At 46.3% G+C, this 5,477-nt stretch overlaps 1 long non-coding RNA gene across 1 annotated transcript; it reads right to left on the bottom strand.

Annotated features, from left to right (window-relative positions):
• Positions 1-1,128: 1,128 nt before the first annotated feature.
• Positions 1,129-5,202, bottom strand: LOC125149506 (uncharacterized). Its single transcript, XR_007145946.1, has 3 exons — positions 4,932-5,202; positions 4,409-4,529; positions 1,129-2,147 (listed from the first exon to the last, which is right to left on the bottom strand). It is a non-coding gene; the product is annotated as an uncharacterized LOC125149506 (long non-coding RNA).
• Positions 5,203-5,477: the final 275 nt, after the last annotated feature.

Here is a 5,477-nt window from a genome sequence, read left to right on the forward strand (position 1 = left end):
GGCTCCCAACTCGTGAAGAGGCCAATGAGTAGAGGCATAAAAGGGAACGTCTCTTTCCTTGTGTCCTCCCTCTTATAAGCAAGGCACAGTTACCTGAGAGCCTCACGCTGAACTTCTGTCTACGTGCCCATGCTGCAACCAATTTGTGTGACTCACTCCCCGATAGTCATGCTGCTGGCGGGGGGGGGGGGGGGGGGAGGGGGGGGGTAACCAAAATCAGAATTCTGTCAGGGTGATGATTCCTTTTTCATGTCAGCTTGGCTAGTAAACACTAATCTAGGTGTGCCGTGAAGGGATTTTGAAGACGGGGCTACACTGTACAATCTGTTGCCTCAAGGAAGGATTATCCTTGATCATCCGGGGGGGCCTCGTCCAATCAGTTGAAAGGTCTTTCACACAAATGTGAGCTTTCCCCAAGAAGGGATTCTGCCTCCAGACCGGATCCTCAGCTCCTGCCTCAGAACAGGCTGGTCTGCCATAGAGATATTGGACCTGCCAGTGTCTATAATCTCATAAGCCAACTCCTTAACCTTTCTCTTTCTCTATTTCTCTCTCTAATAAAACTACTCAATGAGTCTCTTTAATATACACTATCTATCTATCTATCTATCTATCTATAGATAGTCATATGTATAGATCTATAGATAGATCTACAGGTACATAGATAGATAGATAGATAGTCATATATGTGTGTATGTATAATACATATTATATTTCATATACAGTTGGCCATTTAACAACGGAGGGCTTAGTAACACCAACTCCCACACGGTTGAAAACCCACCTCTAACTTTTGACTCCCCCCCCCCAAAATTCAACTACTAATAGCCTATTGTTGACCAGAAGCATTATGTATAACATGAACAGTCGATTAGGACACAATTTTTTGTTATATGTATTATATAGTGCATTCTACAACAAAGGAAGCTAGAGAAAAGAAAACGTTATTCAGAAAATCACAAGGAAGAGAAAACACATTTAGAGTCCTATGATGTAGTTTTCAAAAACATCTGTGTAGGAGCGCCTGGGTGGCTCAGTCGGTTGAGTGTCCGACTTCAGCTCAGGTCATGATCTCGCAGTCTGTGAGTTCGAGCCCCGCGTTGGGCTCGGTGCTGACAACTCAGAGCCTGGAACCTGCTTCGGATTCTGTGTCTCCCTCTCTTTCTGCCCCTCCCCTGCTCATGCTCTGTCTCTCTCTGTCTCAAAAATAAGTAAAAACATTTAAAAAAAGAATCTCTGGAGAAGTGAACCTGTACAGTTCAGACCTTGTTATTCAAGCTTCAACTGTATATTACACATATTATAAACATCTATGAATATTATATAACATATCACATATATGTAGAATATATATATTCCACCGACCTGTTCCCTCTGACGGGTAATGGCTACTGGGTAGATAATCAACATTCTCTTTTTTTTGAACAAAGGGTGAGATTTTTTTTTGAGACCACACCATTCTTTTATTGACTTACCAAATACTTGGAGCACTCACTTTCACATTTATTCGCAAATATTTTTGGGTACTTTCTAGGTACTTGGGAGATATTACCGAACAAAGCAGATAAAAAATCCCGCCCTATTCTAAATTGGCATATTCTGATATGTGTTTTCATGCCATCCTAAAATTTTCCTTCATAGTGCTCATTGCCATCTGTTTATACAGTATTCTCTCTACCACCAGAACTTAAGCTTTTTTTTTTTTTTGAAAAAAAAACAAACTTCAAGAGGCATAAGGCAAATTAAACCCCAGAGTGGATGTGGTAGGCTTCTAGTGCTCCCACACACCCGTTTCTCCTCTTCTTCCCGAGCGTGTGGGAGGGCGGTATTGTCTCCAATCCCCTTGAAGTAGGTGGGGCCTTGTGACTGGTTCTGTCCCAAATTCATAAGATGGAAGGACCCTGGATCCATGAGTCGCTTCGTGGACAGCAGCTGGCCTGGAAAGTTGTCCAACCTGATAGAGGACTTGCATGAGTGAGAAATAAACCTTTTCTGTGTTACGGAAATGAGGTTCCGGGGTTTATGTGTCACTGCAGCATAGCATAACCCATCCTGACTAATACGGTCGAATTCCAGATCCAGACTGGAGGCCAACGGGGGCCATATTGTTCTCATGCGCCGCGTATCCTCGGCGCCCAGCTCGATACCTGAAACAAACTAAATGCTCAGTACTTTGAAAAAATAACACCACAAAACCCCATCCATTAAAAGATATATAAGATAATTTACACCTTAACGGGTTAGTGATCTTGTAAGTGAGCTTGATTAAAAAAAAAAAAAACCACATAACAAAAACCTTTTTGACTTTCCTGTCAACCTAAATAAATTACCATGGATGAATACAATTCATGAAGACAGGAGTCATCAGCCAACAACCTGTTGTCCTTGTCATTCAAATGCAAATGAACGACACCCTAATTTCTTCCAAGTATAAGGCACTGTGTGGGGCCTCCTTAGTAATTTTAAATTATTCTGTAAAGTGTGGGTTTCTTTTTTTCTTTTTTTTAATGTGTATTTATTTTTCAGAGACAGAGACACACGGAGCGCGAGCAGGGGAGGGACAGAGAGAGAGGGAGACACAGAACCAGAAGCAGGCTGTTAGCACAGAGCCCGACGTGGGGCTGGAACTCCCGAACTGTGAGATCATGACCTGAGCCGAAGTCGGGACGCTTAACCTACTGAGCCGCCCGGGCGCCCCGTTCAGTATCTTTTTATGGGGCCCCTACTCTGTGCTGGCCGTTTGCTAGGTGGTGAGTATATAGACAGGACCACGGACCTAGTACAAACAAACCCTCTCTCTCTCTCTCTCTCTCTCTCTCTGTCCCTCCCCTGCTCACACTGTCCCTCTCTCTCTCAAAAATGGATAAACATTAAAAAATACCTTTAAAAAAAGAAGCTGCATTTTGACAAGCCTTCCAGGCGATGGTGATGGACCCCAAAATTTTGAGAACCGTTGCTCTAAGACCTTGTTCCTGAGGCCTCCTTATTACCTGAGAGCAAATGGGGAACACAGGAGCTCGGATCCCATCCCTGACGGATCCCCTGCATCAGAATCTCTGAATGACAACGTCCCCAGGGGATTCATTTGCAAGTTCCATTGTGCGAAACACTGGTCCAGGCCAATGGTGTTCAAACTTAGCTGCTCAGTGGAATCAGCGGGCGGCTTTTCAGTCTGGCTGATGCCTGGCCTCTACCCTCCAGAGATTCTAGCTTAGTTGATACGGAGTTTGGCTTGGACGCCAGGGAATTTTTAACTGCCCCCTCCCCCCAGATGATTCTGATGTGTGGGCCAGTTCCAGAACCAAGGGCCTCCAGGACTCTAAGAAGGCTTCCCAGAGGGGCAGCATCTAAGCTCAGCCCTGGCCCCCAAGGTGGGGTGTTTCCCGGAGGGGAACAGAGAAAGCCAGAGTATTTTCGGTGTCACTTCCGCCCCTGTGGGTACCTGTCTTCAGTCAGAGAGGGAGGCCTCCCAAATCAAAGGCTGTCAATCCCCTTCCTGTCAACAGCCTCAAATTCACTAAAACACTCGAGGCACGGGTTCAGAGGCAGGGCAGAATGAGGGAGAGGTTTTATTGCATAAAGCCCGCATTCTCTGCGCTGTGCGTTAATTAATTTCAAAGTAGGCCGAGTGATGAGGGAGATTTGGGGCCGCAGCGTGGGTAATAAAAAAATTTGCTGAAAGTCCCTCTTTGCCTCCCGGAATGCCCTCTGCCCCGACCTACCCTATCACGATCAGAGAGAAAGGCCAGCCCGTGAGCATCACGACCTGCTGAGACTGGCCAGGGATGCTGCTGAGAAGGTACCCGGTCCTCTCCTTTGTTGGGAAACACGAGAGGCGGCTGGTGAGCACACAGAACTCGAGGGGGTCCTCGGGAGGGCCAGAGGGGGTGGGGCAGAGGAGATCCGAGGGGGTGCCCCAGAGGGCAAAGGTGAGAAGGACGCGGAGGGAGTCCTTTTTCGGAAAGAAGGATCTAGATTCTTCGGAGTTGGCCTCTTCCGGTCTCCCAACACTGGGACTGTTTCCATGCTACCCACTTCCCCACCTCCTCCCCCTATCGTCTGTGACTAATGATTCTGACCCTTCCCCAACCCGATCTGCAATATCTCAGGCCTCTGTCATAGTCGGCTTCCGGCCATCCGCAGGTCAGATGGCTCTGAGCACGGGAGGGCCAGCCTTGTAGCAGCAAAGGGCAGCCGAACTCGGCCAAAGGCAGGTTCCCGAAATACCCCCAGGGCTCCTTTTTTTTTTTTCCCCCCCTGTCTTTCCTTCCTTTCCCTCCCCCCTATCTTATTACAATTAATTAACTTAATTGTTGATTCTTCTCTCACTCCGTAGGGTCTCTTTCCCAGCACTAGCCCAGGGGGGTCCTAGGAGGCAATGATAAAGTGACCGTAGGTTCTTACTTACGTTACCCGAATGAGTTCATCACGCGAGGACTTCTCAAGAGAGACCCCTTCAGCATTATCTTCTCAGAACGAATACGGTGGCGTCACCCCAAGTGCTCCTTGAATTCCTCTTGAGGAATGGCCTTAGGAACGGTCCAGATGGGCATTTCAAAGTGAAATAACAATAGTATTATTATTACGCTAGTCATTCACCTTTTTGTTGTTGTTTTAATAAACAAAATCCTGCTTGGGGCGCTTTGGTGGCTCATTGGGTCTAGCGCCTGATTCTTGATTTTGGCTCCGGTCATGACCCAGGGTGGTGGGATCAAGCCCCGCGTCCAGCTCCGTGCTGAGTGTGGAGCCTGCTTAAGATTGTCTCTCTTTCTCTCTCTCTCTCAGATAAAAATTTTATATATGTGATAAGAAGTCACGCTTGTGTCTCAGTTGTTTGCCCCAAAATTAGGGTTAACCAGGTGAATCATCCATTTTATTCCTAATAGTTATCCCTGAGTAATATTCGACTCTTTCCCCCAAGTTAAAACTACCTTCAGAGTTTCCAGATCTGGCCACCAATAAAGAACTTCGAAAAATACTCTGAATAAAGACAGAATCTTCAGGAGAAGTGTCCAGCTTCTGGAAGAGAACCTTGGGCAGGGTAATACCGACTTGAGGGGCCGCTCTCTATAGTCACGAGCTGAAAAGAAGCGTAAAGGGTTTTCTTAGTCACGATTAATGAACTCGGTCCCACTTTCTTTTTTATCTTCCTAGGAGTATCTGGGACGATCCCAGCTCTTAGCAACTCAGATTTTCCAGGCATCTCTCCTCCTCGGGGTAAACAAGAAAAGGAACAAGTACATACTTGACTCAATATTATAGGATGTGGTTTTCTCCTCTGTTTTATTTTTCCCTTTGACTCCTCTCCTCTCGTACCTTGAAAGGAAAGACTATTTTAATGCCAAGTGAAATCAATTCGACAAGTATTTTCTGCATGCAAGGCCCTGTTTCACATGGTGTGTGGGAATCCCTGGCCCCCTAAGATGTGCTTTCTCACTTATTCTCTCTAGAGCGCCAACACAGCGAAATGGATTGGG

The sequence above is a fragment of the Prionailurus viverrinus genome, chromosome D3, assembly GCF_022837055.1.
Source record: "Prionailurus viverrinus isolate Anna chromosome D3, UM_Priviv_1.0, whole genome shotgun sequence".
Taxonomy (NCBI): Eukaryota; Metazoa; Chordata; class Mammalia; order Carnivora; family Felidae; genus Prionailurus; species Prionailurus viverrinus.